Source organism: Anopheles funestus, chromosome 2RL (assembly GCF_943734845.2).
Source record: "Anopheles funestus chromosome 2RL, idAnoFuneDA-416_04, whole genome shotgun sequence".
Classification (NCBI taxonomy): Eukaryota; Metazoa; Arthropoda; class Insecta; order Diptera; family Culicidae; genus Anopheles; species Anopheles funestus.
In genome coordinates this window covers 96,279,395-96,306,011 of record NC_064598.1, presented here as the reverse complement: position 1 = coordinate 96,306,011, position 26,617 = coordinate 96,279,395, and the positions used below count along the sequence as shown (strand labels likewise).

Below are 26,617 nucleotides of genomic sequence, written 5' to 3'. Positions count from 1 at the left end.
CAATATGACCGTTAGCATAGATATTAGAAACCGGTCAAAATAAGGGCAAAGCAGGAGTTAAACTCCAGCTGCGGGATCGCTCGGAATGACCAGTGCCATCCGTTTATCAGAAAGGAATTTTTAAAAGAAAGTTCTCTCTTGATTAAACTATGCTCTAAGATGTAGATTTGTTCAATATTCTTTGATCATTTTAAAAATTATGCTTTATCACTTACTCTTAACAATCCTCAATCCAAAAGACTTGTGAATTCACATTTTAAATCAAATAATTCGGAACTCCTCAAATACTCAAACATCAAAATTGGATTCTAATGACCTTTTACATTTCTTTTTATGTTCAGCGTTGGTATATGGGTTTCAAGCCGTTCAATCGGGGTTGTAATGGGAAACAGTGGGAAACATCACTAGAATCACAACCACGCCGGGTGAGTTGAGGAAACCGCCTAAGAGTGACATTTGCCAGGAAGCAACCAACTGAACCGTTTGATGTAATTTCATTTCATTGGCGCTTCCTTTTCTTGTTACAACCGTCTAGCAAAATAAACACATTTTTTCTACATCATTTTCTCCAACTCCTTCCATGCCCGTTGCCATTTCTGTTATAAAAATGTAGCCTGTTTCACAGCGCGTTGGGCGGCCTATGGCTTCATTGCCATGGTTCATCGACGCTTCTTGCTTCGGAAGCATTCAGCCATATCGTGATCGTCCACTCCCCACACAACCTGCAACACTGCACTGATTGACGCGACACAACGGCGCGAGATGCAAATCGATGGTAGACTCTTCCGGATTCTCCGGCCCAGCTCCATCATCAACTGTCAGATCTCGTACACGAGCCGCTCGCGATGCTCTCAAGTGGAACACGACAGTAAAAAGGTAGGTCCAACCACTTTTAGTCACTTTTTGTCCCAATCGCAGGGTCCTTCGTTCCGCAAGATTCCACTGCCAGGGAACCGGAGCGATACGCTGCCCTGATTGACATTTGAGATCTCTATGGATGAACGGCGACACAACGGGTTATTGGCCATCTTGGTTGCATGTTGGGGCTGTGTGTGTGTGTTGTTTAGATTTTTCCTCCTTCTTACTAAAGCTTATTTTCTCCTTCCCTTTGCGATTTGGCTTTGTTTTGTTTCATGTTTCATTCTATGTTGCGAAAGTATTAAGTTTATTAAGTCCTTCAACCATCTGGTTCATCCAAGCAGCAGGGCGATGCTGCCGCTGACGTCGGCTGTCAGTCAATCTGTGGACGACACCGACGGACAAGGTAACCGCCTGGATCAGATATCCATCATGCGGTCTCCCTTGTCCTTCATCAGCTGTTCCATCCTAACCCATCCACGGGACGCTCCATTCCCGTGAAGCATCTGGACGATTATTTCTTGCGCTTTTGCATCGTGGCCACAACAAATGGCCAACGTTGAATCTTGAAACCGGACTATCTAAACCAATTACTCACTTCACACCTCTACAAACGATTCAAACGCAAAAACACTGTTCGCGGGTTAATTTTTCAAAACCATTCCGACGTGGGAAGGTTGTGCACGTCGAGTTTCTCTTTGGACGTACAGTTTTTATCAAGATGAACTATTTATTTCGCTCGCCGGTCGGTTATATTCGCTGGCAGATGCGCCTCCATCCAACGTCCCACGCGTAGCTGTGCTTCACCGCGGGCAGAACGCTTGTCCCTGGGTGATGTATATTTGATTGCCCGGTTAGGAATGGGCTATCGGTGAAGACTATTGTACGAGGCGGGTGTTCAATAAAACAACACGAACCAGCCAGGTACAGCCGATACTCGGATCGCAGTAAATCAATATATTACCGACACAGAACATCGCACCGTTGGACTACGTTCGACGACTTCTTTCCCAGCACACTGTAAGCCTTCACGGTAAGATGATGCTATTGACTCAATTCATTATGGAGGATCATATTTCGTTGCATAAATACCATCGGATCTGGCAGATGCTTCGGGCTGCAAAATAAACCCAGTCGAACAAAGAAGCTGCTCACGTTGTACGTTCGCATGAAGGGAACACGATATTTTGAAGCTCGTATTGCTCGTACACCGACGACCAACATACCCATGATGCAATGTTGTTCTCTCCCGGCCGGACTCGTCTTTTTGTGTTTAGTCAAATTAGTGCCATATAATGATGCCTCCTCATCTACTCGGTGCAAATTCTCTTACCTAAAACGAAACAATCAATCAAAAACAAGATATTTAGAGTACATTCAATCGGTTTTGTTTCCACCCGAATCGGAGGAAACATGTCGATGAAAAACAAAACGGTTCGGAGGATACGATAACGTAAGTATTTGACAAAGCACAACATAATAGCCCGGCCACGGTACGGTATGTGGTCGATGGGTTTTGGTCCACAGCTGCATAATTGATCCGTGTGCGAGAAAATGTAGCGCTCGGTTACGTGACACCGTGCCTTAAGTCAAGTCGAATCGTACGCTATAGACAAGCGCCATCATCATTATCACACCCGTTAGCAACGAAATCAGCAGCCGTGCTTTTAGCAGTGCAAATGGTGGTACGATACGATAAACAAAACGATCCAAGAGTGATTCCGTTGGATGATTTAATGTGGTTTGATTTTAATTGGACAAAAGTGAGGATATCGTGAAAGGTTTCGATCGAGTAATGTAAACTGGCCGTGCGGTACACGAACAATAGCAAACACACCTTTTGCTGTAAAGCATCAAACTGTCCTCAAATGAATTGATCATTTTGCTGTGATCTAACAAAAGAAAAAAGCCAATTCTTTCCATCAACACACAGAAAGCGCACCTCTCCATACTTCTTTCATAGCGAATCAATTTCGATTGTCTGGAAAGTAGTTCACTAACGTTTGCTGGACGATATTTTTTCCCACATCATTCGACAACAAAATACATTCGCCGATCGTAGAAATAAGATAATCGGTCTGCTTGGCCGGGGATCCCCTTCAGGAACTTTCTCGTAGGCACGGTCTCGACCCACAATCACCACCTATTTCTGCTCGTCGAAATGTAATCGATCAGTCAATCGATCGGGCAAATATTTTAATATAAAAAAGCACCCTTCACCCCACCCCGTACCCATTTCGTTTCGGGTGGGCAAAGGCCGGGATGCCCATTACCGGTGCGCATGGCATCATGATCTGGTAGTTGCTGGTAAATGCAAACCGTACAACAATAACAACTGCTCGCACACAAACACCAATCCATGCACAGTCGAGCATGATCATGCGATCACGAGCGTGATCATGAGCGTCTTGTTCGTGTAGCCCTTGGTGTAGCCACCGAACCCAACATAGTAGTTGCTTAGGTTTTGCCCATTTCCTGCCCGACCCAGATACACTCGCCAGACCCAGTTCGGGGGGCTAGGTAAGATAGCCAAACCGTGGAGCTGCGGCTGCATCATCATCTTGGCAAGATCGAAAAGCCGCAGGCTTCTTCGCACCTCGTCGCACCACGCGCAGGCAGGCTGCTACTGACCCTGTTTATAACTTACGATTTCATAATAAATCTTACCCACTCCGTGCGATGCTCCAGACCCATCATCGGAGAAGGCCGTCGGCAGAATTTTGCATCGCGTTTTCGCCTCCAGTACAGCGGATCCAAGGAGACTGTGCGCCTAATGTATGTGGGACTCCGTCCAACTCTTCCAACGAATTGGAAGGAGAGGTTAGTTTTGCAAATGTTGACACACGAGGTGTTGCTGATCATCTGCTTTATACCCCGACAGTTAAAGTGGGTAAACAGTGTCGCCAGCCTTAAGCCTTTTCCATGCCACATGAAACCATTGGCGACGACCGGTCATCCATCCTGCCGCTAAACCGGCCCCTCGGGGGGCTTTCTGTCGTCTCCGGGCCGCTCGACACAGGCAGCCGGAGGAGAAATCCAGTTTTGCACCAGTGAGTACCGAGGTAATCTCATGAGATGCCCGTCTCAGATGGACACAGGTCGAACGAGATCCAGTACCGGTACTGGTTAGCTGACTGTAGCCAACTAACTAACTGACAGACTGACTGACTGACTGACTGACTTGGTTAGGTTTTGTTTGACCCGGCGTAAGTGGAGCCAACTAAGTAACTTAAGCCCCATCACTACCAACAAACTACAGCCCAACTGTGGACCTACCTGATGGCGATCGTGGAGTTTCTGATTCTCTCGCTGCTCTGTTTTTGTGGGCTATGTTTGCGCGCAATTCAAAACCATGGGGATCACATATCGTCCAGACGACGCCAATCCTTCCTTCCAATGCCCATTATCGGAGTTCGTCGTCTGTCGCTTGCTCCCCTTACCAACCCGTGCGAATATCGAACATATTGCCCAGCGAGAGCAGTAAAGAACTCAACGTTCGTAACCAGCAACGACCAAGGCGCGCAAGGCTCTGTTCTCTTTCTTTGTTGCGTAATACGCAATGTAAGACGTATTGAAGATACCTTCCTCTGCAACCGCATCTTTCCATCACCCACTGAAAAACATGAGGCGTATGCTGGCCTTTTACGGAGCGATTTTTGTCTCCATCACTAGATACAGAAGGTACTACAATTATCCAAGCAATAGAGCTGCGGCAACGATAGTGGGTACACGCAAAAATAAAAACCACCGCAACACTTACCAACCCTGGGTTTGGCTGCATTCACAGCCAAAAAGAAAACTTGTTCTTATGGCCAATGTAACCGTATGCCAGCGCTGCATGGTCTGCGGTGCAGTAGAAGGATGGGTCTCCCGAAGAGTAAACCGTAGCCGTTCGGCAAGCGGGTGCGACGGCGGCCTATATTTAAATGTCAAACCGGTTCCAAAAGGCACACATTTTCAGTCGCCAAACGGACCAGATGCTGATCTCACCCTCTGCTCCCTCGGTCGGCCATCTTTCGTGGACCACAGGGTGACACACACACAAGCGGGTGAGCGCGCGCGCGCAGCCCATTCACCCGGGAGCTTGTGCATGATGTTCGCTTGATTAATGCAGGCAAAATGGGACAATTTTGAAATTAAATCAAAATGAAGTCGTTGATGATGATTATGTTGTTTTGCTTCCGCTGTAAATGCGAATAGCGATACTGACACATTCACGCGGGGTTTCGTTCACTGCGGTCAGTTTGGGATGCTCTGCCTTGGATCGCCTAATCAAGCGATGGTTTTAAAAACAGCTAATTATACACAACGTAAGCAAATGGCATATGCTCTCGATGGCAGGAAAGCGTTCCGTTATTCCCATATTTTACGCTTCCGTATTCGTATCTTGCTACGCAAATGATTGGGACAGATTTTCAATGTCTCTATTCTTTGGTTTAATCATCAAAAACAGCCCACTGGTAAATAGTTGGGTGAAAATTAAAGTCTTTTTTACATGTGATATAAAACCCTGAGCTTTTAAAACCTAAATCTATGTATTCTCCAAGTAATAGGAATTAAATGGTTCAAATTATAAAATAATAATAAACACTATATTGTAAAAACATCAATAACCTAGCAAGTGCCCTAGTATCGGCACCTTTTGAGCAGCTGTCCAAACTTTATAGACGATAACATTCAATTAAATCTTCTGCGATGACATTTTATGAAGCGCATCGAGACGCCCTCCTATCGGGCGACATCTGTCTATTAGCTTCAAGTGACAAGCAATCACAGCAAAGCTCTCAAATGCTCGTAATACCGACCGACTACATGCTGTTCAAAACAGTCAGAACAAGAGTGGAGATAGAGAGTGAGAGAAAAAAAAATCTAAACTCACACCCTACTCGCTTAAGTGTTGTCCAGCATCGTCATGCCGAACGAGGTAGCCTACAGATGGTAGATATATAAAACGCCTTCAAACGGAGCGCCCTGATTGGCATCATCGTCTTGGGCGACGAACAGTAGCAAACGAGCGAACCGGCAAGGGGGACTTTATGCGTGCTCTAAGCCTCCGGGCCCATCGAGCACTTGGTGGTTTCGTTGGTTTGCCTCTTTTCGGCACAGTACAGCAGTGTGCACAGGGTCACTAGGGTGAGGTGTAGTCCCACGCAGCATCAATCCACAAACCCCATCGTCACCGTTGATCGAATGGTTCTCCTCCAACCTTCGCCCACCCTTCGCGAGCCCTCCAACGCGGTTAAGTAACAAAATAGCAACCGCACTCTAAACAGAGAAAAAGCATCATTTCGTGGTTTCTTCCTCTGCGTAGCTGGTGGGGATGACACGCTCACGCCCTCTACCGTTCCGGCGGGGCCCTTTTAATGGCTCATTCCTTCTATTCCTTTCCCAGCGCTTATTAAGATGCTGCCCTGTGCAAAGAGTCTCTGGCACGGTGTTAGCGTCTTGGTATTAAAAATATTGACGACAGCCGAAGCACGTCGAGCGTGAACGGTTGATGCGTCGGGTAGTAACGCTAGCTTCAAAGCTTCCGCCCCTTTTTCGGACATCGATGTTCAGTGCTTGCGAACTCGGTGTGAACCTTGCAGCGATTCGTGCGATGCGTCCCGATCGCTGGGTTTGGTTTAGCCGTACCACTCGGTCAGTCGGTTACTTGGATGCCGCAGTCTGTAGAAAGCCAGCCTTCCTGTGCAAGTCGCCAGAAAAAAAGGGGGGAAATTTATGAAGACATAGATCGTGACCCATATCCGCCGAGTACCGCTGTGGACGATGTGCTGCAATAAAACACAACTTTTCCTTGGGTTTCATTTGAAATTTTAATCCCAGCCCAGCCTTGAGGCGGTTTAACAACACCTTGGCTAGTCCCATTCATCTGTCAGCCGTTGTCTGGAGAAGCCCTGGAAAAGCTATCACTTCCTTGGTGGCTTGAAGAGACCCGGAAACAGTCCATCATAGTGGCACACTGTGGACTGTGGATTGAGTTCCAACGAACACAACACAGCCATTGGGTGACATTCAATCCGCTCGGGAAGATATTAGGTATTCGGAGCTGCTATAACTTCTTCAGCGAGGCGCCAGCTGAGCACCAGTCAAAGATCGTTCCCGAATACCTACCGTGGGAAGATCTGGACTGTTGCACAGATTGACATTAAACGCACCTCGGTGACCTTCGGTGATTGCGGAAACCGGGTCACTGTCTCGTTGGAACGATTGTGTTTGAAGGTCTTGAATTACCGTCCCACTAGACTACATTTCAATTGTATAACGATGTTCGCTAATGTATGTACCAGTGCGAGTTCCATTTGAAAAGTATGTTCAGTAAATGAACCAGAACAGAGAAGTTGAACATTGGCGTTTCAAATGTGACATTACAATAAATTGAATCACTTCAATCGAAATCATCTCCACAAGGTAGGGGATAAAAGATAGATATTACTGCTCAGTACTTGCTTTCCAACCACTGTTTGAAGTATCACCGAACCGATGCCGGACACAAAAGAACATTCTTCCACTAGCAAATATTCCAGAGCAGAAGAAGCGTGCGGTTACATTCAATTTATGCTCCATTACTATTTGCATTGCTGCCAGCTAACATGAACATTGGTAGAACAACCTGTTCAAAATCAATACACCTTACATTCCTATTCATAGGGATGGAGAATAAAAAAATCACCCTCACCATTTACATTGAATTCTACTGTTTTCTTATGGCCGTAGTTGCAGCATAAACATACGGATATCCTTGCCCCCGGACGCCCCGTAGCTATAATAACATCTAGCAGAATATTACCATTTTTCGATGCGTTTGTTCGATGTTCGCTTACAACCGAAGGCACATTGCAACCTTCGTCCCCATAAACTGACGGTTTATGAACTAGACCTAGAGATTCGCGCGAAGGGCACCATTGTGTGTATGTATATTTTTTTTGTGTCTTTGCTGACCATTTTACGAGCAACATAATATCAACGGAAAAACAACTCGTCGACAAGCTAGTAATACTGTGCGTTCTACGATTGGTGCGACAAGCGGCCCTAATCCCGTCGCTTAGTATCCATTTTATGCCACCGCTAGTACCCATGTATTTACCCCCCGACGGCACAGCGACCCACAACGGTCGAAGCTCGAAAGGTAAGAAAAATTTGCATAAAATGTACAAACTGCTGGTAACATCGAGGGTCACGCGTTTTTCCGTTCAACTTGTTGTATCGTTTTGTCGGGTCTTGGGTGTGCTTTTGCCTGCCCTGCACAAAAAATCTTACGGAGCCGACGACGGCATACGGTGGAAATTTCGTTCCCTCATTTCCACGCTCGGGTGAACCTTACACATGGCACTTCCCGTATGTCGCACGGTACAGCCGTTATCATTTGATTCGTTTAAGCTTCTCTTTTTTCTTCCACCACCGAAAGGTACCGTTTTCCAGCTGAGCAAGTAGCTGTGGTTCGGTTTTTATTTTTCGATCTCGACTTAGAATTTTCTTCCTACCGGCAGGGTAATACAAACACATGAAGGAAAATCTTTGGTCACTTGCAAAACGAGCAAACGAGCGTAAACATAAAGCATCGATGTACGAACAAATCGGAGGAAGAAAAATGTCTCAGTCACGAAGACGGCCCCACCGTCAACCAGCGAACCCGGAGCCGAACGAATCCCGAGACCTTCTAATCGTCCGGGTGCCATCAATTCCTTGGAGGACCGGATTCGGGTGATTTATGGGAACCCACGTGTCCGAACCTCCTTCGTTCATCTTCACGGTTCACGGTGGGAGCTCTCCATTTCGACCGGTATTAGTTTGGCTGTGTTTCAATATATTTATCATTCTTTTGTGACCCAACGCCCTCCCTCTTTCTACCATTTTCTCTCGTGTTGTTACCACCCATCCCGATCCAAAGATCAACCCGATTCGCTGCAGGAGCAATAAATTCAAAGGACAACACACATTTATTAATCTCGGGCCTTTCTTATTCACCGTGCCATTGTTTACAATTTGGTGTAGGCCGCTTTTGTAAAGCAATGTTAAATTTACTTTCGCGAAAGCCCACCAAAGAACGCTCGGTTTGATGGAGAAGTTTTGCGGCACGCTTTCCTTGGACAGGTTGAGCTACTCCCTGCAAAAAGATCATTCGAGAGGGGGTCGATTGCACATTGACGATGGTGTATCTTGCTTCCATGCCTTGCATGCCAAAGACCAACGCCAGGAGGTCACCCGAAGGCAAAAGAATGTTCTGCTGGAACTTCCAAAAAGCGTCAATTTATGATCCCTTCCTTCTGGGTGGTCGTTCGGTTAGGGCGCGTGGGCGATTATTATACTTCAACACACCAAAAACCCTCCTGTTTAAAATCTCACTCCATTTTCAAAGCTTTCAATAAAACAAAATGAACGGAACAGGAAAAATGTCAGCTAACAGCGATGGTTCTGGTTGTTGATTTTGGTGTACTGATATTCATGAAAAGGAGCAGTAAAACATTCTAAACACAATCCCGTTGCACGCTGCTGATGATTAGATAAGTTCCCCAAGACAAGCAAAACATTTCATGCGTTCGGGGCGTTTCAGCATCCGGGCCAGTCACAGCCGGTGGTCTTGATCACAGATCACACGGCAAACGCTTAGCGCTTGAAGCTTATGATCACGCGGACTTTGCAATTTTTTGATGGCGGGCGGCACCGAGCAAAAGAAGATAATGCGAACGGAACTGTAACCCTGCCCAGCCCGAAACGGGTGCAGACATAATAGCCTAAGTTATTACTTCAGCCAAAATAGCTCAATCAACACCAACCTTGAACCATGCTGGACACCAAATCGGTGTAGCAGACAAGTTTGGATCAAAGGTTTTTTTGTTGGTATTTTTTTGCTGTTGTATGCTACACTCCTTTAAACTACCAAGTTCCGTGAGAAAAATTCGCAGCAATCTTGTTACTTACGGTTACTGCTGTGTTTTTGTTGCGGGGGTAATATGTTTCGTCCATTATGATTGAAGCAGGAATTATCCTCTCGGAAGGACGGCTCGCTGCTTGCGAACGGACGGTTAATAATCGATTTTCAACGCACAACAGGACAGCGGGTGTTCTTTAAACAAATTAGAATCATTTCATCACGTTGGAGGATTTACGACATGAAAACGAGGGAAGCACAAAGGCTTGAGCTAGACAACAGCGCTGATGCAACATTTTGCTTGGTTTTAAATGTCAAGCGGATTTATTTCCGCAACATTAATCTTTCTAACTTTAGGGAAAACTAATAAAAAGTTACATCCCTGTCAAGAGTGCTTGAATTTATACAAATCACTAGTGTTTAATGTTTTTTATGAACAGAATCATTTATATGAATCTTGAATGAAGAGTCATTCAAAACTCCAATCTCAAGAAAATATAATAATTCTCAAAGATTCTGTTCTTCACCAATCTTTAACCTGTGGTCGATGGATGGCACCTATGACTACGTTTTCTTCTTGGACGGCCATGACCTCAGATGTCTGTGCCAGAAGTTATTCGAGGAACCAAGTTCCTTACCCTGTTTGAGAAAATGTAAAATGTTCCTCATTTTTGCACCAAGTTTTGCCTATAACTCGGTCGGTATCCAACGGATCGCCAATCTTTAACCTGTGGTCGATAGATGGCATCAATGGCTACATTTTCTTCTTGGACAGCCATGTTCTCAGATGTCTGTGCCAGAAGTTATTCGAGGAACCAAGTTCCTTACCCTGTTTGAGAAAATGCAAAATTTTCCTCATTTTTGAGCAATTTCGCAAAATTTATAAATGTGATATATTTTCATGCAAATTTGTTGCAATGTGTTTCTTTTCACTCAAATAATACTTTAAACTTAAAAAAATAATAAAAAATCAGAAAAAAATTTTAAAAAATTTCAACTCGAAAATTTCATAAGGCTTACCCCTTACGATTTTTTTGGGAAATTTTGCAAAAAAAATAAAATTGATTTATTTTAATGCCAATTGGTTGCAATGTGTTTCTTTTCACTCAAGTAATGCTTTAAACAAAAAAAAGAGTGAAAAATCATAAAAAAATCAAAAAATTCAACAAAACGAAAATTTACTAAGGCTCATTTTTGCACCAAGTTTTGCCTATAACTCGGTCGGTATCAAACGAATCGCCAATCTTTAACCTGTGGTCGATAGATGGCATCAATGTCTAAATTTTCTTCTTAGACGGCCATGCCCTCAGATGTCTGTGCCAGAAGTTATTCGAGGAACCAAGTTCCTTACCCTGTTTGAGAAAATGTAAAATTTTCCTCATTTTTGCACCAAGTTTTGCCTATAACTCGGTCGGTATCCAACGGATCGCCAATCTTTAACCTGTGGTCGATAGATGGCATCAATGGCTACATTTTCTTCTTGGACGGCCATGCTCTCAGATGTCTGTGCCAGAAGTTATTCGAGGAACCAAGTTCCTTACCCTGTTTGAGAAAATGTAAAATGTTCCTCATTGTTGAGCAATTTCGCAAAATTTATAAATGTGATATATTTTCATGCAAATTTGTTGCAATGTGTTTCTTTTCACTCAAATAATACTTTAAACTTAAAAAAATAATAAAAAATCAGAAAAAAATTTTAAAAAATTTCAACTCGAAAATTTCATAAGGCTTACCCCTTACGATTTTTTTGGGAAATTTTGCAAAAAAAATAAAATTGATTTATTTTAATGCCAATTGGTTGCAATGTGTTTCTTTTCACTCAAGTAATGCTTTAAATTAAAAAAAGAGTGAAAAATAATAAAAAAATCAAAATTTTCAAAAAAATGAAAATTTACTAAGGCTCAGTTTTGCATCAAGTTTTGCCTATAACTCGGTCGGTATCCAACGGATCGCCAATTTTTGACCTGTGGTCGATAGATGGCACCAATGGCTACATTTTCTTCTTGGACAGCCATGCTCTCAGGTGTCCGTGTCGGAAGTTATTCGAGGAACCAAGTTCCTTACCCTGTTTGAGAAAATGTAAAATGTTCCTCATTTTTGCACCAAGTTTTGCCTATAACTCGGTCGGTATCCAACGGATCACCAATCTTTAACCTGTGGTCGATAGATGGCACCAATGGCTACATTTTCTTCTTGGACGGCCATGCTCTCAGATGTCTGTGCCAGAAGTTATTCGAGGAACCAAGTTCCTTACCCTGTTTGAGAAAATGTAAAATGTTCCTCATTGTTGAGCAATTTCGCAAAATTTATAAATGTGATATATTTTCATGCAAATTTGTTGCAATGTGTTTCTTTTCACTCAAATAATACTTTAAACTTAAAAAAATAATAAAAAATCAGAAAAAAATTTTAAAAAATTTCAACTCGAAAATTTCATAAGGCTTACCCCTTACGATTTTTTTGGGAAATTTTGCAAAAAAAATAAAATTGATTTATTTTAATGCCAATTGGTTGCAATGTGTTTCTTTTCACTCAAGTAATGCTTTAAACAAAAAAAAGAGTGAAAAATCATAAAAAAATCAAAAAATTCAACAAAACGAAAATTTACTAAGGCTCATTTTTGCACCAAGTTTTGCCTATAACTCGGTCGGTATCAAACGAATCGCCAATCTTTAACCTGTGGTCGATAGATGGCATCAATGTCTAAATTTTCTTCTTAGACGGCCATGCCCTCAGATGTCTGTGCCAGAAGTTATTCGAGGAACCAAGTTCCTTACCCTGTTTGAGAAAATGTAAAATTTTCCTCATTTTTGCACCAAGTTTTGCCTATAACTCGGTCGGTATCCAACGGATCGCCAATCTTTAACCTGTGGTCGATAGATGGCATCAATGGCTACATTTTCTTCTTGGACAGCCATGTTCTCAGATGTCTGTGCCAGAAGTTATTCGAGGAACCAAGTTCCTTACCCTGTTTGAGAAAATGCAAAATTTTCCTCATTTTTGAGCAATTTAGCAAAACTTATAAATGTGATATATTTTCATGAAAATTTGTTGCAATGTGTTTCTTTTCACTCAAATAATGCTTTAAACTAAAAACGTAATAAAAAATCAGAAAAAAAATTTTAAAAAATTTTTGACTCGAAAATTTTATAAGGCTTACCCCTTACGATTTTTTGGGTATTTTGCAAAAAAAAATGAAATTGATTTATTTTAATGCCAATTGGTTGCAGTGTGTTTCTTTTCACTCAAGTAATGCTTTAAATAAAAAAAGAGTGAAAAATAATAATAAAAAAATTTAAAAAAATTGAAAATATCCTAAGGCTATAGCCTTAGCTTTTTTTAGGAAATTTAGAAAAATTTATAAATTGATGTATTTTAATGCGAATTTGTTGAAATAAGTTTGCGTTCGCAAACGCAACAATTGCAAAGCATGTAGTGACGAGGTTAAGTGACAAATCGGATCGCATTTTCACCATTTTCATTCTTGCAGCTCGTACATCATGCACACTATGGACGCGTCATAACTTAACGACGCGACGCCACGGAACGTTCCTTCCAGCACGCGTAAGCTAACCTGCGTCATATTTCCAGCGGTGCTCACTCGAGTAAGGTACACTCTCACATAAATCGAATGAATGAATGATAACAGCGAAGGAGCAACGGCAAAAAATAGCAGAAACAATTACCCATCCATCGCCACCTTGCCACCGGACCGGAATCACATTGAACCGGTGGACAGAAAGGCAAAACCACATCAACCACCGCCGTATCATCGCAACCAAGCAGTGAGTTCTTTCGCATCGGTACCTAGGATGTGGTGGAGGTTGTGAAAGATTTATTGCCCCTCATTTTCTTCATATACTTTTACGAACGTGGTTCGCCATTTGAAGCGGTAAAGACGATAAAAAATAAAACCCAAAGCAATAGGAAACGAAACAACACACCATACATAAACATTGTCGCACACACATACAACTACAAATATATGTATGTAAACAGCCCCACGATGGACGATCATTTCTTGTGGGTCAGAGCGTTGTATTGCTTGCCCGTAACCCCATGCGCTTGCTATAGCTATAAGCTGCAACATATCCTTGACGTTTATATTTGATCTCTTTTTTATCTTACAACGATCCTGTAGAATAAATGTATCCCTCACTCGCTGAGCCATATTAATAGCTCGACCAGAGTGTAGTGGCGCGGAAGTGGCGTGGTGGCGTGCGCAATATAATGTATCCCGGGCAACAAACTTATCTCATTTTCATTTATGAAAACGATAAGAAGACAAACACAAACAGCGGCAAGGGAAATGTTGCCTAACCTCACAAGCCTTCGGGTTTTTGGCCAAAAAACCGAACCATCACCACATGCATTACCACAGCTTTGGTTCCCGTTTCGTCGGAGAAGTCAAACAACATGGCACCATCCGGCTTCAGGGAAGTCCTGTCGGGTCCGAGCGGCCATGACGACAAATACCGGCAAACGAGAGCATAAAATATGCAACGGCTCGCTGGTTTGAAGTGTTAAATAAACAATGCTAGGGAGGGATTCGGTTTTTGGGCCACTTTCCGGAGGCTCGTCAGGAATATGTTCTGTTCATATGTGTGGTTCTGTCTTGTCCCGACCACTTCCGACATTCGGTGCGAAGATCTAGAGCGAATCGAGACAGAAGAAGTTATCCCACCTATGAAGAAGAACGACACAAGGTAGTATGCCGTATTGCAGCATCAGGCACAAAACAGCACAATCGTATCATTTCGTGTCACATTTGGGTAGATGTCGACCCGACCGTCATCTCGGGTGGATATGCCATTTGTATCCTGAGTAAACGAATCGCGTGTCAGGTGCTGACCGCTTCCTACAGTATGCGTCGTATGTATGTGACCATTATTAGTCCCGGGGCTATTTCCATGACGATGTCCTTCTTATACACCACCACTAATATCAACCAAGCCGAAAAAAGGACATGGATGAAACGAACCGCAATGCTAGCGGAAGATCTGCCCACAGTTAATGGGCTTTTATCGGATTTCTTGACCCCTGTTTCATCAGCAACATCATCATTCTCTTCATCCACTATCAACCAATCGGACACACTCGATTGGTTCGATCAAGTGGCATTAAGGAAGCAAATAATCAACGACATCCGGTACCAGACCGTACCAGACCGGGCCCGCTGTCAGCACGGTGTCAGAAGAAATATATTTGACTGTTGCTCTAAACCTGCTCACATGCTGCCACATGCGTCTGGCGTGGGCTTTTAATTTGGCGACCAACAACTAAATCGTACCAGAACATGTCACGGACGAACAATGCCGTTTCAGTCGCAGAAAGAAGAGAAACAATTTTCGCTTCGTTGCGTCGTAACGGAACATGGAATGTTTTATCTAAGAAGACGCAGCACGATCGTAATAAGCAACGAATACAATTTGTCACGTTAAGCTGCCATTGATTTACCGTTCGCTTGGTCACATAATCCATAGCTTTATTGGTTGTAAGGATATCAATTTTGTGAGCTATTGGTGTGTACTTTGTTCATAATTTCAATAAGCCTTATTGAGCGGCAATTTTTACGTCGCTTTGATTCAATAACGTGAGAAGGGTGGAAACGTATAAATTGGTTACATAAAGACATAGTAATAAAATCGCGAAAATTAACAACCTTTTAAAGCTTCAAAATATACTAAGAAACTACTTCAAATAAAATGGTTCCATGCACTAAACACGGATACCGAATGGCTTGTTTAAACTCCGTTGTACCAACTTTCATCGCTGTGTTTATCAAACCATCTAGCTGTGGCCCACTATAAAGACTAATCGGGCAGCATAATAACATGTTCACACCCAACAACACCATGACAACAGTGGCAAACAAGTTTCCAACCAACCAGCCGGATGGAAAACCGTGCACACTAATCTGATAATGATCACTAGCACAAATCTTGTGGCAGTCATTCATCCCTAAAATAGTTTAATTAACAATCCATCATCGATTGAAACACAGATTCTGCACGAACTCGTACCAACGGCCAGCTGTGTGATGAGGAAGCTATTGTGGCTATCATCACGACAAGAACCATCTTCCGGATCGAAGAACGTGAGCAGACACACCGCACCCATGAAGGGTGTTGCAAACATCATTAGCACTGATCAGCAACCATCACTAACATCGCCATCATCCTCCCCCCACCCGTCCGTGCTAATGTTAGGGGTTGGTTTGGCAAGCGAGATTAAAAGTCTCCTCTTTTTAACGGTCCATCGAACCGTAAGCGAGAACCAACGACTCGGGCGTGCGGTGTCGTATGTTGACTCATGTTCGAGTTCGATCGAAGTATCATAACCACCGACCGAGAGTCGTTCGTTACCCGTGTGTCGATGGGTAGACAAGGGTGGAGAGTGACGGTGGACTTTTCCAAGCTGATTGGTCGTTGCTTCCGATTCTCGTGAGACTGTCCAACTCATCCATCCCTATGCTACTCCTCTCTGTACCACCCAATCCATCGAATCACATCAAAGAAAACACACCCAGAACTCCACGGCCAAACCACGAAGGTAACGTATGCTCCGATTACCCTCCTTCTCGCACTCATTTTTCTGTATTCCAGGGGGTGATGACGACCGAAAATGCAGTGCATCATTAGCTTCCTATCGTTCTGCCAGCCTCCCAAGAGACCCGGCAACGGTGCGTTCTCTAGCGCAGAAAAGTTCATCAGGTTTCTTCAATCATCCACGGTAAGTACACCGTGGACCCTCATACATCGTCGCCCTGGCGAAGGTATGTTTTTTCCCGTTCACTTCGGCAATTGATGAGCACGCAGTCGGCAAACCCTGGCACCCGGTACAGAAAGCATAGGGTTCCGTTAGCACCGTCAGTGCCAGATCGAACGGTCGAGCTCGAAGAAGCGAAGAAGCAACAGTACCAAACAAAATTGTATCATTTGCTAGAAGACGGTTCCACGGTTCCACATCAATCGTTCTGCTGATTCCATTTGGCCGTGGTAAACTATTTCCACTTTTAAGGTCATTTCCGACGTTTTCTTTTGTGCCCTTTTTGAACGATAGGCAATTTCCAAGTTCCAATTGCCTAGACCTAGAATATTTGGCTACGAAGAAGAATGGAGTAAAGAGAGAAAAAAACGCAAAACACCGCCATAACTCCACAGAGTTAAAGATTCATTACAATTTTACTTTTTCATAAGATCAAGATTGAATGTTCTCATTTTTAGTGTGCTCATTAGTTGTGCCGGGGGGACTTATCCCATTTCCGACTGGAGATGCTATTTCGGTTACGCTATTCTTTTATACTACCCATCATAATAGCACTCCGATCGCGAGCCGGATGAAAGAAATTCCCGAAGAAATATTCTCCAAGACATCCGTACCGTGAAAAAAGCACGGTGGAGAATTATACAGAATAGCAGGGATTAACTTTCTGGGCAAAGCAAAACCCGTGAGAAGCTACCACAACATCGGAACAAGATTATGGCAAAACTCCCATTGGGCAGTGTTGACCCTGGGTCGGAAGACCACACCAAACAAAACGCCAACCGACGCACATCAGAAATTAATTAGCAGCTGCAGGACAGTGTGACGAGATCATCATAAGCCGCAAACGAGGTAAATGAAGAACCGGCATCGTACCACTCTCCGTACCCCTTAAACAGAGACATTAAAAAAGTGCCACTCGGCACGACCTTAACCAGTGCCTTTTTGCCGGATGTGGCTTACTGCGTAATCCACCACAAAACCAACCACTCATTCTCGTGGTGAATTTCCGATCAATCAGACCAAAAACCCCCCCCACGTCCGCTTACAATAGATCACCGAGAAAGCGCGCGACCAAGGTAAGCTGGAGCTGGGTGGAATGGAATTAATCTCCACTTCTAAGGTTGCATTCCCATCGGGGCAGTAAGCTACCATCATCATAAAACCGAACCCGTTCAATGGGCGGTCAATGATGGTCGGTTAGAATCAACAACAAAAAAAACCAACGCGATTTCCGTCCACGGGAAGGTTCGTAAATCAACAGGTTTGACTCCGATCCGCGCGTATTGTTCCGATTGCGATGGGAATACAGACAAGAACATCTTCGAGCATCCTCTGTGTAAGGTAAGATGTACTCAGATTGAGACTCCACAGCACGGCATGGCAAAATCCAATGCCTCTCCTCAATAGCAAGACTCCATTTGGCATAATAAAATGTTTGAAAAGCATTCCACCAGAAGTGGCAGATATTTGGTCGGTGGCCTGATGAGGTAGCTCCACCAAAATATAGAAGGCCACGAAAAACCAAGCCGGAAAACCTCGTTAGAGTGTTGTGGTAAGAAAGTTTTATTTTTCTCTTGTGCTTCGTATTCCCAAAACTAAGAAGAACTTGAAATCGATTCCGAATCACGAGCATGAAGGAAAGCTCTTAACAACCAAACAAAAAAGAAAAGCCCGGCCCACAAAAAACTTCGCGAAGAAGTTCTTCAAACTGTACGCCACAAACAACAAACCGCTATCACCCCACGGTACTTAGGGCTTTTATGAGAGCGAAATAAGAAGAGTGGAAAAAAGCCACATTCTCATCCGACCTGGCCCGTTACCAAAACTTACCTGTGTTTGCGGGCTGCACCGGACCTGGCCGGACACCGCTTGTTTCAACCTCCAGCCTGCAAAGAAGCTGCTGAGTGAAAATAAACAACAAACACCGTAGCTGAAAAGGTCCAAACCATCCCGAAAAGCTCCTACAGAATGTGTGATAACACACAGACACGCAACAAAAACACATCGGAAAAAACATTGCATCTTCAAAATGGAGCTCGAAAAGAAAAAAAAGCCTGGCCAACGGGAGCTTCTTTTTTTTCGCTCGGCAAGGGCTCGGTTTCAAATGAGACGAAGGCTTTACTGCCACCGGGACTGCCAATTGGCTTCAAACGAGCGCGTTCGATTAAACGCCAAGTTGGCCTACTTTTGCAGCCGAATTGCGCCAAACTCGCCACTCTCCCGGCAAGGGTGCTCGTCCGCCCGACAGCTGGTTCGAGCTGTTTTTGATAGGACTTTGGCTGGTACGCACACAGAGGCCCGTATTGGTTCGGTCCCATTAGCTGCACATTGTTTGATCAAGCCGTAGCCGAAACGTGACGATGTCTTTGGTGTCCAAGAAAGGGAAGCAAACGCGCATCCGTTACAAAGCTGTCGAAAGCTGCTCAGAAAGAAATGTTGCTCTTGTAACACTTTTCGGCGTGCCGAAGGATATCGGCCGCTCAGTGTAACTTTGCCGCAAAAAGCCTTAAGGTGCCGATGTACAAAATTGGATATAGAAATTCACATAAAATGTTGCCCAAAATCGTTCAGAATGCAGCGAAGAAAGGAAAGAAATTTCAAACAAATCGTTTCATTGCATGTAAAGTAACAACTCATCTTAAGAAAACTGGACCCGTTTGGGTATTAAACTAAACAGAAGACGATGTGGAGGGACATAAAAAAGCTTGGTACGATTTTTGGACAGTACGCAGCAAGGTGAAGTAATGGAACTAGCTCATAAAAACACGCAAGTGTCACATGAGAATGGGGACGAAAGAGTCCACTTCAAGTCGCATAGCAAATGAGGTACAACACGATCGTAACCTACACCGTTCGTAATCGAATCATCGCTGTTTGATGCTTTTTTTCACACATTCAAAACAACACTTCAAGTTGTGTTTCAAAATGGTATACCAGCCAATCGCTCTCACAGTTCAACGCAATGGAACGGCGCTCGTATAAAGTAAGTGAAAATTGAAAATTGTATTGGGTCATATTTTTCACCATTCGTTTGCAACTGGATAACAACAACCAGTGAGTGCATCGTTGTAAACGGCTGCACATTCACAATATTTCCTGCGTGGTTTCCCTTTAGCCCGTGCTGGTTCATTTTGCTAAGCGATTTGCATATTTTACCCCCTTTCGGTTGCATTCTGACGAGCGGATGACACAGAAATGGGTGCAATAAACGTTGTTTTACGTTGCCGTATTCTCGTTAGTTTAAGTGGAATATTTTCTCCTGGAATGAGATCGGTTCATTCTCTTATTATTGATAGTTTTATATTAAAGTTTTTTAAAAGCTTTCTCTAATTAATATTCCCCATAGTTTTGTAGAGTACTATTCAATGTTCAATTTTAGAATGAGATTTTGCACAATCAAGAGTTCTTGAAAATATATGAAGAAAAGCACATAAATGAGATTTTTGAAAGCTTTTTTGTTTCGAAGTGATTAATTTATTTTTCCTCCTAAAAAACCTTAAAAAAATCACTTTACACTTTGTTTCTCATTAAAACCCCTTGTAAACAACAGCTGACCCATATTAAATTTTTCACACTTATTTTTGTAGCTATTTATTTTATAGCTAACCACTTAACACGCAATTAACTAACAGATCCATAAGCACCGATCTGATATTGCAACAATTATCATTTCGCTTACAGCACGATCGATTGGATACCGCACGATACCGTCATAAACACACCATTTTTAAAAGCATCCTTTGACAGTTGCTGACACACACAAACAGAAACGAAAGAGTTGCCAAATATTTACCCTTCAGCCGACAACTACTACTACTTATCAAACGCAGCTTTATTTTGATGGCATAACACGTGAACTTTAGCTACGATACTATCTTCAACGCCACAACGCATCCCGTGGCCTAGTTTTGTTCATTTTTGTTTTTGCTGATTGAACCGATCATTTTAGTGTGTGTGTTTTTTTTTTTTTTGGTGTTTTGCTTTTAGCGCATCTTGCGTAACTTCGTACTTTGCCGGGAACGTAGCGAATGCGTAGTTACTTTAAGGTTTTAAATTACAGGGTACGGTAGACAAGCAAAAAAAAAACCCCGAGCTAATCAGATGCTGACTAACAGCGTGCATGAATAATATGATTCGTGGGATGCATTAGCTCATTACGAAATTCTCCCCCTCAAGATCCCACTGGTTCCCATTTGGCTGCTCGTAGGCTTCCAGTGGGCTTCATATTTGTGGTAATGATGAAAACCATTGGCAAAACTGTTTTCCAAAGCAAAAGCGAATGCTTTGTGACATTTTCCTAGTAACAAATATTTAAACTAAAAACCCCCCGTTACGAAGCCATTTACTCACCTGTATCGATAGCGTACGCCCGGAAGCGATGGAGCAATGGCACGTGTCCTGCCTGTTGTTGCTGCAAAAGGATTCCAGCAGCGCAACCGACTCGTTTGTGGAGGTCACGCGGTCTCGCAGCAACGCGAAGCAACGGTAACGCAAACAACGAAACCGAAGGCTGCCAGAAAGGTGTTGTTCGCCAAGGATAAAATACACTCAACACACAGCACCGGGTAATACGGGTCGGGTCGAAAAAGGGATACAAAGAACTAAAAAGGGTAGATTGCTGGCTGGACTGTTTGGATCGGGGGGTTTTTTTTGTTTGTCTGCCTCTGTTGCCTTGGTGGAGTTATTTAATTTGCGCTTTATTTATATCCGTGGGGTTCCTTTTCATTTCAACCCTGTATGGACACACACACACTCACACACGCGCCAATTCGGTTTTACAGACGACACGCCGGGAACGCAGGTGAAAGCATCTGGCCGACGATGACAACGATGAAGGTTTTGCAGGTGAGTCTGGGAATTGGAACGTTATTCATCCCCCTTTGGCGTACGGATGGAAAACGGGTGGAAATTTCGAAAGCCCAGAAAGCAACCACACACCTTGCGGCGGTTCTGGTCGCGAAGTCGCATACGCACCCGGAACGGATGAAGAAGAATAATGGCGCGTTCTTGCGACCGTTACACGCACGCTTTCTCCAAACACTATCACCGGTGCGTTACAAAAACGAAAACACACTCACTCTAGCACTCGTTTGCGTAATTTGTATTTTTATTTAATTTTATTAACACTGTTCACTTTTCTTATGCTTCTCACTTGACTTCACTACAAATTCCTCACAGCTCACAAACACGTGTCGTTGCACACAGAAAAAAAAAACGTTAGAGGCTTTTTCCTTTGTGGCAAGTTCAATCACACCTCCTTCACACTATTTGGCACTACTACAAACCTACGTCTGCCGTAACTCACTAAAACGCCATCATTGAATTCTTCCGTTCTTCACGACGGACTGAGTAACCATAAATAATAACAACACGTTTAAAGGAAAGTCACTGGAAGGAAAGGAATCACAAGAAGTAAACAAACAGGTGAAGTGAAAATTAGAAATTAAAATTAATACGAGCCAAATAAAAATCATCATTAACGGTATTTTTTTGTTCTAATAAACGATTACATTAGACACTACCGATCGACATTAATTGGCACGTTTTATCAACGCACAAAAGAAAAGAAAACATGCACACAAAAGACGTTCTACATAGGCAACGGTTTAGAACTGGCAACGGACTCGGTTCATGTTTTATTTACAACACCGATGCGGTTCAAGTGCAATCAGTTGCTTTGGCAGCCCATTTTGTCCGTTGCTGTTGGTGACGGTTGCTAACAGTGGTACGGGGCTCGGGTGGTACAAACCGAATGAAACAACGTGGTATGTGGTTAACAAAACAAAAATCCTCCATTCCTTATGTTAACGACAAAAAAGCGACCAATCGTATGGGATCGTATGTTCGTTGTCTTTCAGGCACGTTTCACTTTTTTATTGCTATTTTCAGCAGAGACGTTATAAAACAAATGCTAAAGAAATCGTAAAACGTAGTCAAAGTGGGTTTTTTCGACAAAAAAGTTGTATTCTAGCTATAAAACTTTGTTGTTTACTCAAAGATTATTTGCAGAACATTATTGAGACGGAAAACCCTAATAAGTGAATTAATTTTTAAAAAATGAACAATCATGTTGTAGCCAAGAAGGAATCATTTTTGTGGAATGTAAATATTTTTTAAATAAATAATCAACATGCGCCAGCATTTTCACAAAAGCGGCGCATAAGAGCAAAAATATTTCATAATTGAATTTCCTTAATTTGCACACATTTTTTTTAAATCAAACAATCCCTTTTAAAATCAACACCATAATCACCATGAACCATATCGACTAAATTGGCAAAGTAAAAGTCAAATCAAACCCTCCATACGCAAGCGGCGTTGTGTGCAGCAAACGTTACGCCAACCTTTAAGTCCACAAATAATATGCAACCGCACTACCTGCAAATAGTCTAAAAAGCTGGTAACGCCCCATGCACAGCGTTACTTTGTCGTTTTGGGGGAGACTTTCGAAAATAGGGTACATTCTTCTACCGGATCAGCTTCGTAACACGAGTGCCAAGGAGCGACCGCTGCACACGTTTTGCCCTTCTGTCAATTATTTTCGTTACGTTTGTTTTTGTTACTCTCGTTTAATTCCCCCTTTTTGCTGGCGTGTTTCTATGCCAGAGCTAATATTTGGCCACATACGACTATTTGCAAACCTGTGCAGTTTTAGTGTACTGCAGCGATTTAGAGAGACCGGTTTGAAGGAGAGAAAAAAAAGCTAATATCACATCACGAGACACTGTTATTGTCAATGTTGGGTTCTATACCAAACCCTTGTTGTTGATTAAACAAAAAAAATACGAATCGTTGTAACCACAATGGTCCACAAATAATAAACACCATAAGCCGGACATTGCAAACCATGTTTTTTTTTTCTTAATTATTTCTTCTCTCTTTTTTCCACCCTTGGCACCTTTAACGTGAACCAATTTAGGATTATCCAATCCACCACAGCTTGGAAAAACCGATCGCGAAGTAAATCGGAGTTTACTGGTAATGCAAAAAAATTGTCTACCCTTTACTTTGTTTGACCAAAAAATAAAAAAAGACATTGGAAAACAACACCAATCTGATCGTGAGACACGAAGCGCATGAAACGGTCTATCGTGCAGGTGCAAGGTGCATTCGTGCTGCCCGCGCAATGTCCCGTGGGTTGCATTCAAAACATGATCGCCAGTCACTTGCCGCACTCAACACTCGAGAAGGCCAACAACTGTCTGGCGGTTCAATGCGAAGCAACTGATTTAACGATTGTCTTTTATCGATTGCTCAAAAAAGGGTTTTGAAGCATCACTTCACCCATACAATCAGCCCCTGTCGCACCGTTTGCCTTTCTACCACGAACGATATTCCTTTTGCGAAAGCGATCGTGCAATCGATCGATGGCGTCCGGTCCGATCGAAAGCGATTCGATTTTGTTCGATTGTTTGCGTGTGCGACGGAAACGTTGCGACCGTCCGACGGCTGTGGATTGTGCCAAAAAAGGGCACAACCAACCGAAACCGGGAACACCGGATCTCCTTCGCACGCACCCGAGCCTCCAGACCTGCCCCCTCAGGACCACACCACGGGTAGAACGAAGCGAACCGCATCAAATACCTATTACGAGAACGTGTGGCGTGTATGTTACTTCACATTTGATGACAGTTCGATTGTCCACTAACACGGCCCTTGGTGGTGTTGGTGTTGTAACTGCTTTTGTATCTCAGCTGGGCTACATGGAAGTAATGGCTCCAGAACACTTGATGATGGCTCTTCGGATACAATTGATTCATGTTTCGTTGTGCTTCGATTCGTTGTACCATGCAAATTAACCACTCTCGTCAATGAAAAAACAAAATCCGTTCCGTTCGTTTTGTCGATCAACCATTCTTGGTGGAAACATTATTCTAAAGATCACACCACTACCACACGTCAGAACAATCACTAGCCGGTCTTAGTGCATACAGTGCGCTATACACTAACTCTCACTCGACACACGCATTTTTAATCACACTTTTACACCAGCAACAATCGCACGTTCTTCAGTACATCAACCCCTTTACTAATGTTTAATATTTAACCAACCTTCGTTCCTACAAACTGTACCGTTTCATATGTTTTGCACGGTAAGAAGCCTTTTTTTTCTCTTTATTTTGTTACTATCGAAAAACCACGAACAAACTAACGACCACGGACACTACGGCGCGTACGTGCGTACCGTTGAACGCATCGAAATGAAATGAGAGCGAGAGACACAAACGCTGTATCGAGACCGTTGCATTTGTGGTCCGCTTCACCTGGTTCCAGCTTCTTCAGCTGGACTTTACACTTGTCGGCAAAGGTACTCGTGGGCTGGTCGGAAAGCTTCGGTTGTGGCCCATTGTCGGCTGAGTTACTCTGCTCGCTGTGCCGAAGTTTTTCCGCTCATGGGTGCGCTGCATCTGTGCGGAAAACATGTGTTTTCTGTAACATTTTAATATCCATACTATTAAATATCAAACACATGTAAAACGAACGGTTTAAGCATATTTACTATAAGGTAAAACATTGAATAAACCATCTGAAACTAATGAAATTTTATATTTATATTTATATATATTTATTGTAAGGTAAAACATAGAATAAACCATCTGAAACAAATTAAATTTTATTGCATAAGTAAATGAAAATTTGAAGTATATATTGAATAAACTATTTCAATTAATAGTCATTTTAAATAATATATTGTGTCATTATACACAAAAAATTTTCGTTGCAAAATTCCGCCATGACTAACATAGGTTCGACTTTAATTTAAAAATGAAATATTTTAGAGGGAATTTAAAAGATTTGTTTTGTGTTTTGTTTCCAAATTAAGTATCAAAATAAAAATCCTTAATGCCCCATTAGATTGAAACATTAACTTTTTATGACATGCATGCGCTACTTTCAAAATTTCCTATTAATTCCCATTCTAACAAGTGTGAAAACAGTCTTTCCACAGTTCCGTATCAAAACAACCCTCGCGAATGCAACCCTGTTGCGCACCCTCAAGCTCAAGCTTTCCCAACATACACTCACACCATTTTACCCCGTACACTTTCTTCGTCACTCGGCGCGCAGCACTCACGGTGTGAGTGCTCGAAGCTTTTACTGCAGTGCGGAGCTTTTCTAAGGTGGTGGGAAGAAGGGGGGGTGTTTCGCTCGGTACGTGAGCAACCCCTATCTGTTGCGCTCGGAAGTAGCTGCACCATCCGCAATCCACCATCCGGCATCGAGGCATCGAGGCCGAACCTTGACCGGGACCGACGCACAATTGCGAACGAGCCTACCCGGGCATTTCATGCTGGAGCACGGTACGGTTTGCCACGCGATGAGTTGTTGCCGCTCTCGTACGCAACGAGTGATAATTGAATGGCACGATTTTATGATTAGGTATGTGCCGATGTGGTCTTCTTTTGCAGAAGAATGGATCCTCAAGGTCTTTTGTCTATTTTGATTTGAATCGTTTGCAAGTTTTTAGAGAAAATCAAACCAAACATGCGCCCACCCTTTTTCGGTAGGCATTGTTTTGTGGCGGACGCACCTCACTCGGCACAGGGTCAGATACGGAGCACTGAGTCAAGAGCGAAAAATTAAACCAATATCAATTGGCTCGGTTAGGGGTTTGCAATTGGAGTTTGCGCTTCCATTGTGGCGCAGCATGGCCCAAGTCATCACCGAAGCCAACCCGGTAACGATGGCCACGATTCGTTCGATTGCATCGATGTAGGCATGGCGTACAGTTACTGCAATTCGTTTCATAACTGTTTTGCAGCCGATCGCTTATGGTGTTGTGCCGCGCACGATCGAGTTTGATCGAATCGCAAAAAGGGCCGTGATGGAAACTGTTGCCCGAGTACGCCCGGTTCAAAGCAATGCAATTAAACTAAATTTTCTTGCTGCTAGGCACCGCACCTACCGCACTGCATTGTTGTCATCACCCCTGGTCGCGAGGTCCGTTCATCTCCGGACAATGCAAAGCTCGTTCTTATTGAACGATGATCGGTCGATTGGCCCCAGTCAAAGTTCATAAGGTCAAGTTCAGCGGGCTCTTTCACGGACAGTTGGAGCAGTGTTTTGGCGTCCTTTTTTTCATCTAGCTCTATCGAACAATAGACTACCTTGTGCTTT

The 26,617-nt window shown here is 43.2% G+C and overlaps 1 protein-coding gene across 2 annotated transcripts in view; it reads right to left on the bottom strand.

Moving 5' to 3' along the window:
* The window catches only part of LOC125763492 (uncharacterized), a 57,979-nt gene extending 33,254 nt beyond the window's left edge, over positions 1 to 24,725 (bottom strand). The window contains exons 1-2 of one of the 2 annotated variants that reach the window (XM_049426742.1): positions 24,551 to 24,725; positions 20,849 to 21,886 (exon numbers count right to left, since the gene is read on the bottom strand). The gene's annotated coding sequence lies outside the window, so the exon portion shown is untranslated. The remainder of the gene's footprint in view (positions 1 to 20,848; positions 21,887 to 24,550) is intronic. The other variant, XM_049426743.1, reaches the window with a different exon arrangement.
* Between the last annotated feature and the right edge of the window lie 1,892 nt (positions 24,726 to 26,617).